The 16583-nt window shown below is 37.8% G+C and overlaps 2 long non-coding RNA genes across 2 annotated transcripts; both read right to left on the bottom strand.

Annotated features, from left to right (window-relative positions):
• Positions 1–441: 441 nt before the first annotated feature.
• Positions 442–2627, bottom strand: LOC147581251 (uncharacterized). The gene is made up of 2 exons (XR_015251579.1): positions 2393–2627; positions 442–674 (listed from the first exon to the last, which is right to left on the bottom strand). It is a non-coding gene; the product is annotated as an uncharacterized LOC147581251 (long non-coding RNA).
• Positions 2628–12836: 10209 nt separating this feature from the next.
• Positions 12837–15060, bottom strand: LOC147581250 (uncharacterized). The gene is made up of 2 exons (XR_015251578.1): positions 14880–15060; positions 12837–13558 (listed from the first exon to the last, which is right to left on the bottom strand). It is a non-coding gene; the product is annotated as an uncharacterized LOC147581250 (long non-coding RNA).
• Between the last annotated feature and the right edge of the window lie 1523 nt (positions 15061–16583).

The raw sequence follows: 16583 nt of genomic DNA, 5'->3' as shown, positions 1-16583 counted from the left end.
GCACAGTAACTGTTTTGCAAGGAAGCAAAAGAGAGTGGAAGCTGCCAATCTCTTAAATCCTAGGCCCTGCAGTTTGGCTGAGAGTCACTTCTGTTGTATTCTATAAGTCAGAGTTTCCACAAAGCCTCCTGCCGTCAAGGGAGTTGTGGGGAGGGGGAGGAGGGTTGGAAATGAACATAAACTCTACCTCTTAACAGATAAAGTGCAAAGAATATGTGGCTGCTATTAACCAACTATAGTTAATTTAGTAATTTTCAATGACATTAAGTAACTCCTAGGCTTTTGCAGTTAGTTACTGTTTAAAAGTAAGTCAGGGATCAGAACTTCTAGTGAGAAAAAAAAAAGAAAAAAGAAAAAGAAAGAAAAGAAAAACTATAAAACTATGCAAAATTTTCAAAACACAGTTATCTAAGAGTTCTGAATATCAACCAAAGGCAAAAAAAATTGTAAAAATGTTTATTTATGAAAAGCTGCTGACCATCCTGTAAAAATTGGGAATGTGTAATGTTCTTGTTTGAGGCTGTTCCCATCTTCTACCCACAGCTCAGATGGTGGGATACTGGGCAGAGTTGGCCATGAAAACCGGCAACTTCACTGTTGGTGGAGGCTGACTTGTTTTTGAGCAGAAGGCAAAAACTCCCTTTTCTATTGCACTGCTGGGGAAAATAGCAAACCTGGTAGAAAAAGAACAAGAAAAGCATACAGCTCCGCTAGGCTAAGTTTTAATTCCACTTGTAGGAAGCAACAGATCAGGGACAGGGACGTCCTTGAAATGACAGAATCATGGATTAACCAGGTAATTTCTCTTTACATTTCTGGTTAAGGTGGCAGTCCATGTGGAGGAGACTCAAGAAGGCCCAATCTAGCACACATCACTCTCTGATTAGTCTGTGTAAACACAAATAAATGACCTTGGAAAGTCCACATTCTCTACATATCTATGGCTGACAGAGAAGCTGTTCATTCATTCAAGAAAGACCTGAGAGGGCCTAGCAAAAAGAACAGCTTAAGTGGAGCATGTGGGTGGTTCAGTTGATTAGGCATCCAACTTTGGCTCAGGTCATGATCTCACAGTCTGTGAGTACGGGCCCTGCATCGGGCTCTGTGCTGACAGCTCAGAGCCTGGAGACTGTTTCAGATTCTGTGTCTCCGTATCTTTCTGCCCCCTCCTCTCTCTCTCTCTCTCTCTCTCTCTCTCAAAAATAAATAAACATTAAAACAAATTTTAAAAAGAAAAGCTTGAACAAATTAGAAAAATATCTGAATTTTGAATGCATTCACCAACCCATACAAAAATCCATCAATAAATGGTAGAAGCCTTTTTAAGTCCAGGAAATTAAAAAAGGAAAAAAGAAAGTAATAACAACCATCAGGGGAAAAAAATCAGGCCTAGAATTTCTTAAATATATTATATAAAATGTCCAGTTACAAACAAAAAATTTGAGACTTGCAAAGGAACAGGAAAATATGACCCATATGCAGGAATTAAAAAAATAGTCAAAAGAAAATAACTCTGAGTGAGCCCAGATGTTGAATTTGGCAAATGAAAATGTCAATGTCACTATCATGAATATATGCAAATAATTATACCTTATTTAAAGAATTAAATAAAAGTATAATGATAATGAACCAATAAATAATAAATTCAATGAAGAAGTAGATTTTTTAATCGACACAGAAAAATAAATAATTAGTGAAATTAATGATAGATGAATAGAAAATGTAAATCTTGAAGAATAGAGACAAAAAGATTGAAGAAAATTTAACAACCTCAAAGATGTACGTGTAAGACTACATCAAGAATAGCAAAATCTTTGTAATGAGAGTCCCAGAAGGAGAACAGAGAGAGAAAAGGTAGGAAAAAATATTTAAAGAACTTAATAAATGAATATAAAAGCAAAAAAAAAAATATTTAAAGAAATAATGAACAGGAATTTTACAAATTTAATTTTAAAATATTAATCCATAGATCCAAGAAGTTCAATGATGCCTGATTAGGATAAGCACAGATTCACAACTAAACACACCATAGTCAAACTGTTGAAAGCCAAAGGAGAAAAGGAAACCTTGAAAACAAAGGAAAAAACAACATGCACAGAACAATAAGATGAATAGATAATTTCTCAACAGATATAATGCCAGAAGACAGTGGAATAAAATATTTTAACCACTGGGAGAATATTATACTTAACAAAGAATACTATAACCAGCAATTCTATCCTTCAAAAATAAAGGCCAAGTATAGACATTCTGACTTGAACAAAGACTGAAACAGAAATAAATACTACTGGGCCTTCACCACAAGAAATTCTAATGGATGAAATGACAGCAGATGATAACTGGAATCCACAAGGAAAAACAAAGAGCATCAGAAATAAAAATGTAGGGGCACCTGGGTGACTCAGTTGGTTGGGCATCCGACTTCGGCTCAGGTCATGATCTCATGGCTCATGGGTTCAAGCCCCGTGTAGGGCTCTGTGCTGACAGCTCAGAGACTGAAGCCCGCTTCGGATTCTGTGTCTCCCTCTTTCTTTCTCCCATCCCCTGTTCATGCTGTCTCTCAAAAATAAATAAACATTAAAAAAAATTAAAAAGAAATAAAAATGCAGATAAATGTAAAAGATTGCATAAACTATGCTTTCCTTTCTTATACTTTTTACAAAAGATATAACATTATATCAAACAATAATTATAATACTCTAATTTAAGCTTATACTTATATATAGTATATACAAAAAGAATAACACAAAAATGGTGAAGAAATAGTAGAGGAAAGTAGCTACATTTTATTAGCATTAAATTGCTATATTTTACTGGAATTACATTGCCTAGGTAGACCCTATATAAGTTAAAATGCATATTGTAATCCTTAGAGCAACTGCTTAAAAAATAACTGAAAAGCATAAACAATCAACAAAGCAATTAAAATAAGACACTAAATATTTGTTAGCACAAAAGGTAGAACAGAGGGAAAAAAATATGACAAGTTACAAGTAGAAAACAAACAAATTTCAATATTCCATTCTCAAACTGATGTAACAACATGGAAAATCATCACAGATAAAGAAGACTTGCATAACTTATCAACTAACTTGACTTAACTGACATTTATGAAAGACTCTACCCCAAACCCCTAAAATATTCTTTCTTTTCAAGAACACATAAAACATTCTCCTAAGAGGAGCACCTGGGTGACCCTGTGCTGATAGCTCAGAGCCTGGAGCTTGCTTTGGATTCTGTGTGTGTGTATCTTTCTCTCTCTACCCTTCCCCAGCTCTTTCTCTGTCTCTGTCTCTATCTCTCTCTGTCTCAAAAATAAATTAATACACACACACACACACACACACACACACACACAGAACATCTTCCAGGAGAGACCAAATGCTAGGACATGAAACAAGTCTCAATAAATTTAAAAGAATTAAAAAACAGGACTCCCTGGGTGTCTCAGTTGGTTGAGTGTCCAACTATTTCATGATCCTAAGGTTGTGCGATTAAGTCCCTTGTTGGGCTCTGCACTGACTGTGGAGTATGCTTAATATTTTCTCTCTCTCCCTGTGCACCTCTCCCCCACTCATGTGCTCTCTCTCTCTCTCAAAAAAATAAATAAATAAATAAATAAATAAAATTAATAATAATAAAAGAATTCAAAAGCATTCAAAACATGTTCTACAGTAACTGTGGAATAAAACTAGAAATCAACAATAGAAAACACCTGGAGAAATATCTGTAAAGGAAACTAAAGGAAATTAGAAAATAATTTGAAGTGAATGAAAACAAAAACAATGTGCCAGTACATCATAATATTGTGGTGGATGTGAATCAATGCTTAGAGTGAATTTATAGCTTTAATACCTCTTTTAGAAAAAAAAAGAAAAAGAAAAAGCCTCAAATTAATGATCTAAACTTTCTCCTTAAGAATCTAGAAAACAGGGGCGCCTGGGTGGCGCAGTCGGTTAAGCGTCCGACTTCAGCCAGGTCACGATCTCGCGGTCCATGAGTTCGAGCCCCGCGTCAGGCTCTGGGCTGATGGCTCGGAGCCTGGAGCCTGTTTCCGATTCTGTGTCTCCCTCTCTCTCTGCCCCTCCCCCGTTCATGCTCTGTCTCTCTCTGTCCCAAAAATAAATAAATGTTGAAAAAAAAAAAAAAAAAAAAAAAAAAAAAAAAAAAAGAATCTAGAAAACGAAGTGCTAATTTAATACAAAATAAGCTGAATGGAGGGAATAATAATAATAAATCAGAGCAGAAAATAAATAATAATAAATCGGAGCAGACAATTATGAAATAGAAAAAGAAAAACAATACAGAAATAAATAGGAAATAAGAACTTGGGTCTTTAAAAAGATTACAACATGGATAAATCTTTAGCCGTATTGGTCAACAGACAGACAGAGAGGAAGAGAAAGAAAACAAAAGTCACCAAAATCAGTTATGAAAGAAGAGACATTGCTATTAACTCTACTGAAATTAAAATAAAGGGTAATGTGAACATCACAATATCAATAGATTAAACAATTTATGTATTTATGGACAATGTCCTAGAAGGACACAAATTTTCAAACTAAAGAACAAATAGATAATCTAACTAAATCTATAGCAAGTAAAGAAATAAAAGTGATAATTACAAATTTTCCCACAAAAAAAGCTCAGACCTAGACCGTTTCAATCATGATTTCTACCAAATATTTTAAGATAAAATAATATCAACTTTACATGAACACTTTCTAAAAATATAGAGGGAGGAAATACTTCTCCACTCATTCTATGACCCAGAAAGATCCTGATACCAAAGTCAGAAAAAGTCAACCTAAGAAAATAGCAGACCACTATGCTTCATGAACACAGGTGTAGAACAACCCATAAGAAAAATGCTAGCAAACTGAATCCAGCAACACATTAAAAAATGACTGGTAAGCACGTATAAAGATACTCAACACCATAAGTCATTTTGAAAATGTTAATTAAAATCATAAGGGATACAACTACATACCTACAAGGGTGGGTATCATCACAATAACTCAAAGTCTAGTGTTGGCAAGTACATAGAAAATCTAGAAGCCTCATACATTGCTGGTGGAAAACAGTTTAGCAATTTCTCAATAAGTTAAACTTAAACAAACATACCATTCCAACCAGCAATTCCACTCCTAGGTATCTACCTTCATTTCAAGAGAAATGAAAACGTATGTCCATGTAAATACTTGTGCGTGAATGTTCATAGCAGCACTATTCATGATAGCCAAAAACTAGAAAGAATCTAAATGCCCATCATCTGACGAATGGATAAAGAAAATGTGGTATATCTACACAATGAATACTCTTCAGCAATAAAAGCGAAGAATTGATGAAACATCTACAATATGAATTATCTAAAACTTACGCTAATTGGAAGAATCAAGATATGAGAGATGACATATTATATAATTCAATTTATGTGAAATTCCCCCAAAAAACCCTAGGTGAATCTATAGATACAGAAAGCAGCTTAGTGGCTGCCTGAGGATTAACTGTAAGCATGTAGCAAAAAAAAGATTGGGGATGGAGTCAATTTTCTTAAATTGACTTGTGGAGGATTTCTGAGCTTTACAAATTTACCAAATATCATTCAATTCTAAACTTGTAATGGGTGCATTTTGTGGCATGTAAATTATACTTCAGTAAAGTTGTCTTAAGTAGAGCCAGTTGATTTTCCTTCTCCGTAAGCCCCTCACTATCTCTTAAATTGCATTTTTCTTCTTCAATTAGCATATCGATACTTTGGAAGGAGTGTGGATGACATATAGTCTGCAGCAATCCCTACTGGAATTCATTGAAATGTATCCATGTTTCATTAAGATCACTGTCAGCCACCTTTTGTGCTCTCATCTGCTGAAATGCCTGCTGACCCACAGGCCTTCCGTCACATGTTAACAATGCCATCTTCGGGGAACACTATTTTAGTCTATAATTCTATCATAGATTTTTCCTGATGAACATTGCTCAATAAATCATATGAACACAAAGTTTTGTTTTAGACTCTGCTTTCAGGGAACCTGGTCTCTTAGCCCTGATGCCCCATTAATTTACTGACCTTAATAAGCTGTTAGGTGGGGTGCATCTGTAACTTCCCCCAAAAAAGAGGTCCAGGTAGGACATGACTTTCTGCATTTTCTACCCTACTGTTATTGTACCATGTTGGTGCAGAATAATTGTCTATGATGCTTGCTGTCCTCCCAAGCTTCACTCAAGGAATGGAATAAAGATTCACTGTATCCTCAATTCCCAATATCCCATGAATGGGAATACCAGGGAGCAGTGCATTCTAATCAAAATATAGAAGTCTTATCTCTAACTCTTGGTTATGCTCCACAGATCTCTTTACATTGGTTTAGGGAACCAAGTTTTCTTTACAAATCTTTCTCTTTAAAAGCTACGTGTATCGCATCATCCTTCTTTGGTTTGGAAAGATCCTTTCTGTGTCAGGACAGTAATAAACCTGAACCGATGGGAATACAGACAGTTTGTGACAACAAAGAAAGCATGGGATTTAAAAAACACTTTGATTAATAGCAAAATATTACCTAATACATATGCTGTGATAGTATTCATATATATTGTTTCTAGTTTATTATGTATAATTTGTAAGTTTGTAATGCATTATAATTAATATTTTTGTTCTTATCCCAGCCTCCATAAAGTCTAATAATTACAGTTTGGGGACACACTGGAAGACCTTCCATGATACTTAGCAAGTCTTCAAATGAATCCACTTACTGATTGTTCATTTACTGAGTTGCCAATATTCTGAATGGTATTACATTTTTACTTCCTAACAAAATGAAGTTCAACAAATTGTCATTATCATTATTTTTTTTTTTTTAGGGCTTCCAAAGTACATTGAGACTGCCATATAGAATAGTTTATTGAGATAAGATAATGTAATAAAAACTGCAGAAGCTTTGAAGACAGATAAAATCTTGAGTCCCAATCCTGGCTTTTCTGCTCTTTGCCAATGGCAAAAAGGCTTTCATTCTGACTCCGTAAAGTGTTAGTTATTAATGAGGAGAGGTTGTTTTGAAAAATAAATGTGATAAATGCATAGGGAAGACCAATATAAAACATAAAGCACTTTAAACATGTTAATGTAATAGGATGAATTTTAAAAGATGCAGTAAAAGGACACATCAATGGGGTGAAGGATAGCCAAATTTCAAGCTTGAAAGGGTGAGAGACAGAGACACAGAGAGAGAGAGAGAGAGCAGGAGAGACAGAGAAGAAAGAAACAAAGAGATCAATAGAGAGAGGTAGAGAGATAGAGAAGACAGAAAGAGTTTTATTCTCCCAGCTTTATTTCCAGAAAGAAGAGGGCAAAACAAAACGTGATGTCAAGAGAAAGGCAACTAAATGGTCCTCCTTTTTCCCTCTTTTTTTAAAAAATATTGCACATTTTCTGAAAGAACTGAGTTGTCAGAGAGATTGAGAGCACCCAAGTGAACAAAATCAGACAAGCTAGAAGCTGAGCATGAAATAAAGGGCTGAAAGAAGTTGAATGTGTGATGGTTAATCTTATGTGTCAACTTGACTGGGCCTCAGTATCAACCTAGATACTCACCAAGATAGTTGGTCAAGCTTCCTGGGTGTGTCTGTAAGGAAGTTTTTGGAAGTGATTAACATTTGAATTAACACAGTGAGTAAAGCAGATTGCTCTCCTCAATGCAGGTGGACCTGACCCAATCAGTTGAAGGCTTGAATAGCCCAGAAAGGCGGCATAAAAAGGAAATTCTCAGGACTGAATGCTTCAGCTGGAACATCGAATCTTCCAGGTCTCCCTCTTTCCAACTGCAGATCTTGGGAGTTGTAAGCCTCCATAATCAGATGAGCCAATTCCTTATGACAAATTATACTTATATGTATGCATGCATGTATTCTGTTTCTCTGGAGAAACTTGACAAACACAGTAATACAGATAATGGAGAGTACAGGTGCTAACAGTTACACAGTAGGTAATGAATGGAGGGCCACATGGCATAGCAGAGGGAATGAACGGGCCTGGGTTCCACCTCCGTTCTTTACCAACTGCGGGGAACACCTGTTGCTAAGATGTGATCCTGCCAGTAACATTTGGGAATATTGGAGAAAAGAAGTCAGCCAAGGCCATGGACACACCAATGTACTCAGAGCAGTTTCAATTTCAATTTCCTTGCAGGCAAAACAGCAGCAGGCTGGGAGAACTGGAAACAATGTGTGTGGAGGGTCTCCCGCATATTAGACATGAAATGAATCCAATGTGCAAAAAAGAAAACCTTCTCTACCATGCCAGCCAAAATAAATGGAATGAGATACTCGGGGGGGGGGGGGGGGATGATGATTTTAACAGTGTTCAGCTTCCATATCCATCTGTAGGCATAATCCTTTTTGGACTTTTATTATTGTTCCTGAACTTCAAATTTTCTTGTACTAAGAAGGCCCGCAAAGGCTGAGAACGAAGCAACATGAGGCTATCCAAAACGATGGGTATCTTCTGGTGTGACAAGAATCCTGCCAAGCAGTGTGAGAAATTCCTAAAACAATAACCTGCATTCCCACTACTGTGGAAATGGAAATATTTATTGTTGTCATTATCACCACTATTACCATAATCGCTATTTTCTGAATCCTCTGTCAGAATAATTAATCCCTAAGTGGGTGTAGTGGTGTGAGTTTCGAGTCTGTGTACAGCTCTACCTGGAGGAGCCCCAAGCACTTTCAGCCTCCATCTCGTCCAGGCTGACCTCATAGCCTCCCGCCATCTGCATGGCTGTCTTATCTTGAGTAGATAGGAGACCATTTGCTCAGTTTCCCAAGCTCAAAATCTCAGCCTCAACATGTACCCATCCATCTCTGCCTCTTCTCTGTCTTCTCAAGTACCCAATACCCTGTTCTTGTCCATCACACCTGTTGAGTCTTCTCAATCCCTTCTCTCTGCTCCCTGCCAGCTGAGGCCATCTTATTTCAAGACCTGAATAAGAAAAAGCCTTAATGGTCTTTCCACTGTCAGCCTCTAAGAAGGAGGTCTCAGCTTAAGGATTCTTGTTCCAAAACAGTGTTGTTTTAAAAAATTAAAAACTTGAAAGCCAGCCCATAGCATGACTTTGAGATACTCAAACGACAAAGAATTCCTTTTACTTTAGGGTAAATTTACATTATCCTCAATTACATTTTTTTTTCTTATAAGGGACCTAGTCAATCCTTCCACCATACCCTCTTTGACTTTGCATTTTTCTCTTTTTCAACAGTCATTATATTCAATTTTAAGTATTTATCCTGGGCACTTCTCTGTGCACTTAAATTTTTTAATGTTTATTTACTTTTGAGAGAAAGAGACAGACAGACAGAGCATGAGCAGGGGAGGGGCAGAGAGAGAGACACACACAGAATCTGAAGCAGGCTCCAGGCTCTGAGCTGTCAGCACAGAGCCCGACACAGGGCTCGAACCCACGAATTGTGAGATCATGGCCTGAGCGGAAGTCAGACACCTAACCGACTGAGCCACCCCCCTGTACACTCTTAAAGGCAACCATTATGTCTTATTCCTCCATGAATCTATTTGAACACCTAGAATGTTGAGTAAACCATAACAATATCTATTATAAATAGCAACTGAAAGTTTTGCCTTAGACAAAAGCAATAGTTGTGAAAGAAATGGCAGCGCAACAGCTCTTGCGTCAAGAAAATATCCAAATGTGCCACAAGTCAAAGATCTGGGACTGAAGTCAGTCTTGGAAGGTAGTCCCAGGAGGTAAGCAGAGATACTTGCCAGTGCACCGTAGAGGTCACCTAGTCTGAAAAATGGCAGGGACGATCTTTTCCTCATACACATCATGAAACAGGGATTACTGTAATTATTATGAAAGATTCTATCTCTATAGACACCTTTAAGAGTCTCGGTTTACCAAAGAGGAAAGAGAGAAACGATCTCCTCACCTTACAATCGATTTCAGTAGTTGGAAGAGAAGCTCGAGCAGATGCTGTGGGTATCCTGCCCATATATGGCAGTCCTCACACACGATAGGACACACTGGGTGGGCTTGCAGGACCTGTACTTCTTTGCCAGAGGGCTTCCTCAAGCTGACAAAACTCATGTGGCATTCTGGGTATGTTTGTGTATTAACTTACCCTGGGAGTAGACTTCAAGCAATGAATGAAAGGAATTGGTGTATAAATACCCCAGTAACCTTCTCCCTTGGGTAGATGAACTCTGAGGCACGTGTTCTGTGCCAGCTTTCAGCGCTCCCCCGGCAGAATTAAGCTCTGGTGGACCATAGTCTAGGATCCTTGACAACGCACACTTCATTGGCTGCTCTTCTTCGTTGTCCCACTTTCCCCTTCTCCTACCACTGCTTTCTTCTCTGCCCAGATAAATTACTCACACATTAACCTGTATCTCAAGCTCCATTTCTTTTTTTTTTTTTTTTTTAATTTTTTTTTTTTCAACGTTTATTTATTTTTGGGACAGAGAGAGACAGAGCATGAACAGGGGAGGGGCAGAGAGAGAGGGAGACACAGAATCGGAAACAGGCTCCAGGCTCCGAGCCATCAGCCCAGAGCCTGACGCGGGGCTCGAACTCACGGACCGCAAGATCGTGACCTGGCTGAAGTCGGACGCTCAACCGACTGCGCCACCCAGGCGCCCTCAAGCTCCATTTCTGAGGCACACCAAACCAAGACTCTAAACGTCACGTCCAGCAAAATATGAACGGATGCATAGATCAGAAGTAGTGAAAACTCTAGGATAAGTCAACCTTTGAATTCAACTCAGCAAACAGATATTGAGCACATACTATAGCAGGAAGTGTGCGAGCACAAATAACCCGTAAACCTTGACCTGAGAGAAATCACTAGTTTCAAAACAGACAATTACTGAGAAAATTTTAAAAGCACAGTGACCAGTATATCTAGAAAATGATTTTACACCCCAAAACAGGAAGCATCTCAACTTCATCAGTGTCAGGGAGTGGAGTAATGGAAGTCTTGCCAAAGGAGAAACACTTGATCTAGTTCAAGGGTATTGGGAAGACCTCAGAAAGGCTGGATGGTAGAGTGGTTAAGAGCGCAACCACTGAAACCAGACTGTCTGGGTTCAAGTATTAGCTTTTCTACTTATTTTCTGTGTGGCCTTGAGCAAAACAATTAATCTCTCTGTGGCTCAATTTGTTCACCTATAAAAATGATGTTTCCTATCTCTTGTTTCTTGTGGGGTTTTTTTTGTCCTTTAAAAACTTTAATGTAAATGAACACTTTAGAATAGTAACAGACATATAGAAAGGGCTGAATAAATAGTAATTGTAATCTAATATCATGTAATCTAATCTAATTAGATAAAATCTAATCTAACTCACTGGGAAAAGAATAAGTGATAAAGCTGGAAAAGAAGACAGAAGACAAACCATGCTGGGTCTTAGACTCCAAGCTAAGGAACTCTGTCTTCATCTTTGAGGTCAAGGGTCAGCAAGCTACCAATGACTCAACTCAGTGGCCAAGTCCAACCTACCAATAGTTTTTGTAACTAAAGCTATATTGGAACATAGCTACACTCAATTTGTGTATTGCCTATGACTATTTTTATGCTACAATGGGACAGCGGAGTTGTTGCAACATACTATATGTCCCACAAAGTCAACAATATAATAGCCACCTCTTATCTGTGAAGAATATGTTCCAAGACCCCAAGGGGATGCCTGTAACTATGGATAGTACTGAACTCTATATATACTATGCTATTTCCTATTCATACATACCTGTGATAAAGTTTAGTATATAAATTAGGCACAGTAAGAGATTAACAAGAATCAATAATCAAAGAACAATTATAACAATACATTGTAATGAAATTTATGTGGATGTGGTCTTTTTGTCTCAAAATACCTTATTATACTGTCTTCACTCTCTTTCTTGTGATGCTGTAAGATAATGCCTACAAGATAAGGTGAAGTGAGGTAGGTGATATGGACACTGTGACACAGCATTAGGCTTCTATTGACTTTCTGGAGATTTGTTAGGAGAATCATCTGCTTTCGGACCATGGTTGACTGTGGGTAACTAAAACCACAGAAAGTGAAATAGTGGATAAGGGGAGAATCCTATATTTACTATCTGGCCTTTAAAAAAAAAAAAAGCTGCCTCCTCCAGCTATAGATGAAAGGAAATGATGTGCAGAGTAACAGGCAAGTTGTATAGAGTAAAAATCTGCACACAGAGTTAGATGGCCATTCCACAGGTCAAGATTAAAGTTGATGAAGTTAATAAAACCAAACTTCATATAGTGTTAGAGGAAGAAGGGCTTGGTAAATAGATGAGAGAGGAATATTGTAGGAGTTGATAAAGAAAGGGTAGAATAACTGTGATAAACATGCAGGCTACAGGACATGTTTAGCCTATAAGTTAGTGTTATTTATCCCACAGTGTTAATACATTTTAAATTTTTTGCCAACATTTAAAATATAAATATATCACCAATAAAACCTGACTCTCTGACTCCTTTGGAAAAACTGAAAGATCTGGCAAAGTGTACTTACAGACCTGAATGGTAGAACCTTCTTTAGCTCCAAGGCACCTGCCATATTTACATGAGACATTTGTTTTCTAATACATCACATCCTTGACTGAGTATTACAACTGGGTCAGCTTCATTCACGCTGTAAATGTGTTGAGTCTGAATCTTCTAGGGTTCAAGAGTGTCATATCCCAGCATTTATGGGCATGAGACATGGAGCATGGGAGAAGGAGGAATTTTTCAAAACAGCTGTAAACAGAAACAGTGACCTTGAGGGACAGCAAGATTTTGGTAAGAACAAGGAGAGAGTACTGAATGAAGAGGCTGAGGTGCACTATCAATTTATTTATGAAAGAATAGAGGTTTACAGTGAAAGAGAAGGAACATGTTTAGGAGCAATCGCACAGAAAGTCAAGGGGGAACAGGTCAACAGCAGGAGAAATATAACTGAATAGTCAAATACTGGTTATCAGAAATATCGCATTTTGGTTGATGCATGAAGTTGACTGGGATGAAAGCCATAGACGAAAGTGATAAGCCCTAGAGTCCCCACCTTCCTTGTAAAGTTACTGTGGTGTTAAAACCAGTTGTGGGTAGATTTGGGTTGGTGTCGTTAAATGTCGTCTCAAAGACACTGCCTACAAATCTGTCCAAGTTATTTAGAACTGCCCTTAGGCTAAATCAGGGCCATAGTGAGGTCTCTGTCAGGAAAGCCCTAGGGACAGGTGCTGAACTGGTTCAGTTAAACATGTCTGTTTTTGCTTCAAACTCTAAGATCATATATTTCTGATATCTTTAGAAATGGCAGAGGAAAAAGTCATCTAAAACAAGTGCCTTAAAAGGAAGCCTCAATCTCAGGACTCTTCTGTTTCTGAAGGAATGCTCTTCACTGAGCACCTTGATGGCCTTTGCGTATGAAAGAGCATTGCCCCTAAGTACATGGAGATGTGGGTCTTCTCACCCTGCATCCTGGTACTCCATGTGTCTTCCTCTATTTTTCTTAATTTGCCTCAAATTTCTGTCCTTTTTTCCTCAGGAGTCACTTATCTATGAAAAAATAAAAAAAATATATAAGGAATGGCAAATTATCATTAAAACCCGCAGCCTTTTCAATACCTATTATTACTTTTTTCACTATAACAGAGAGAAACATTTCCTTGGTCTTATGTAATACGATATTCCCTTGCATCCTTCAGTGCTTGTGCCAGGAAATCCTATAAAGTCTTATTTTTATTTCATTAGCTGTTAGGAATAGCCATGAGGCAATGCCACCTGTCAGCCACATCCACCCAGACACTGCAGTAGAGGAATCAACCTTGAAGAAGAAAAAAAGGCCAAGTTCCTGAACTACTTACTAGGCAATAACCTTACACTACATTCTTGAGACAAGAAGATATTTTAATCTCTACATTCTCAGGTGAAGATAATTCTTTATTCAAATGAACCATTTTACATCTCAGAGAGAAAAAATGGAATTGCAGAAGGTGTAGATACAGATACCAACAGTGATGAAGTTTGGTAAATAAAGTCAGTTAAATTTTTTCTCCAAGGAATTATCAGTCGGGTAGGGAATAGACAGAGAACAGACAGTATTCCAAGAAATGGTTATAAATAGACAAGAAAAGTAAAACAATAGTAACCCACTTTTGATTAAGAGAAATACGATGAAATGTTGCAAATACTGACTTTTCGCTTCTGTATCAAGATTCATTCTGGTCTTTGCCCTGGGAGAAAAGTTTACTTGGAAACAGATAAGCAAGAATTATGGAGGACTTTTCAGAAGTTAATGCACATGGCCCTCTTCAGTATTTTATAAAGTTGATTTCCCACAAAGTTTTAAGAAAGGAGGAAGGAAAAGATGAGACAGGAAATACAAGTCCCTAATGACTTCTCTTTTGACCCACAAATGCAAGTGGAGGATGAGAAAACACAAAGTACTGCTCAAAGCTAAATGATCATCGCTCATACTTCTGCTAGAATTAGAAGTTCTCTAGTTAATGGAAAAAAGGAATACTGTGGGTTTATATTTAGTCTTCTTAAAGCAGAAAGAGCCTCGGAATATGGAAGTTGTTTACTTTCCCTCCCCCTTTTCTTTCTTCTTTTTGTTTTCTAAAAAGATAACTTAGATTTATGATTTTTATTAGAATAATAGATATGCCCTCCTTATCCTCTTCTGGGAATAGGAAAAATACCTCACTGGTAAAGAGTTGATCCAATTCTTCCTTTCTCTAAGAATTTAAGGAAAGAAGTATTCCTTATGATACAAAATCTACTCCCTATGACTTGTAAGTCAAATTAAAACTTGCGGGTTATGTGTGTTATTGTCCTCTTAAATATGAGAAATCCAAGAAATCAAAACAGCACTTACTCTCTCCACTAGACACGGAGGTCAAGATCCAACGGTATGTCACAATCTGTTGTGAGCTCTGTGGCAAGTAATGTGTTACTATTAATAGTTCAAAGTTTGCAAATGATTTACTTTTGTTTGTAAGTTAGAGCGAAGTCAAGGTTATCCTGAAATAACTCTCGCTCAGCTGTACTCTGATATCCTTCTCTGAATGGGAGGTAAAGGGAGGCTTTATAACCACGATGCCAATGAGTGAATGTTACCCACTGTTTGCTTTCAGAGGCAAAAAAAGGTTGAAACCACTTTATCAGACTGAGCGCAGGCAGCAAACCATGCTGTAGATCTTGAAAGCAAGGTGTCATCTCAAAGTTAAACTAGAAAATCAATGCAGGATGGATGTGATCAGAGACATGTAAAGCCATTAAGAATAAGGTGTGTGGGCCCATGCAAGGGAGAAATTCCAGGCATCTCTCTTGGGGGGACGAGTGCATCAGGACCATCGCCATTAATTTTTGAAAGGCTAAATGTTCCTTGCTCTGAACGCCAGGCTCAGAAAGTGGAGTCTTATTTGGTTTTATATATTTTTTTCTTTATTCAAACAGTATGAGTATCCAAGACTTTGACATTTATATTTTTATTATAAATTTAAAAATTAGCATTCTGGTCTTAACGACAAAATGAAACGCGGTGACGCTCTGTTTGGTTCCAGATCCTGTGCTAGGCGCTAGGTTTACTGAGAAAGCGTTCTTAAGAAAAAGTCTTCTTCTTAAGGAATTTCCCTTGTGAAGTTAATTAATGTGAGTTTGTTCCCGAAAGGTTAATAGACTCCCGCTATGTGCTCAGAAAATCATGTTTATGAGCCTACAAAATCGAGGAACTGGATTGTGGTGAATTCATCCAGAGAAACAGCATCTTATGTCCTCCTGAGGACTAAACACTGATCTCCACTGAAAAACATCCCGCATCACAATTTTCTTTATATATATATAAAGTTTTACTCATCACGGACTGGTCACTGACCTAAAATTCAGACAATGCAAGTCTGCTACTTATTAGCTTCAATGAGTTGTACGAAAGTTAACACCCTTGAGATTTGGATTTCTTACCCACAAAATGAGGCTGATCATTCTACCTGTGACTCCACACAGATGTCATGAGGCCAACACGGGAAGCCAAAAGCAGGGAACCAACCTCTCTTCACAACTCCGGTGTGTCAGGCACAGTGGTGGACAGTTTCCCCATGTTCCCTCCTTGACCCCTCACAGCAAACCTCACATTAGGCCCTATCGCCTTAAAAGTTGACTTTCTTTCGGCCGCATCTTGTGGTGGCAGAGCTAAGATGTGAAGACCTGTCAGCCTGCAGGGTCCGGGCTATCCCTCACTCTGCCTGTATGACACCTGAGACAATTTATGCAAAGCCACTTTGAACGTTGGAAGAGATTCTATCGTTACCATCCAAGTCTCTGCTCTGAGAATGAAAGTGGTCCCTGTAACGCACTTACTCTATTCCTTTCCTCCGGGTAGTTTTCTAAGTTTTCTACCAGGAAGATTCTTTTCTTTCCTTTTTCCCCTCTAATTCTTACCCATTACTCAAGGTTGACTATACTTCTCTGGGCAACAGTGATCTTTCCTTCCTATAAAATTTGAAATATCTAAACTATTCACTCTCTCAGGCATTCAATATATAGTATTGTAGTTATTATTTCACATGTATCTTATTTCCTC

This window comes from Puma concolor, chromosome B2 (genome assembly GCF_028749965.1).
Source record: "Puma concolor isolate L17-30 chromosome B2, mPumCon1.1.hap2, whole genome shotgun sequence".
In the NCBI taxonomy this organism is placed as follows: Eukaryota; Metazoa; Chordata; class Mammalia; order Carnivora; family Felidae; genus Puma; species Puma concolor.
This window is presented reverse-complemented; position numbering and strand designations above follow the sequence as displayed.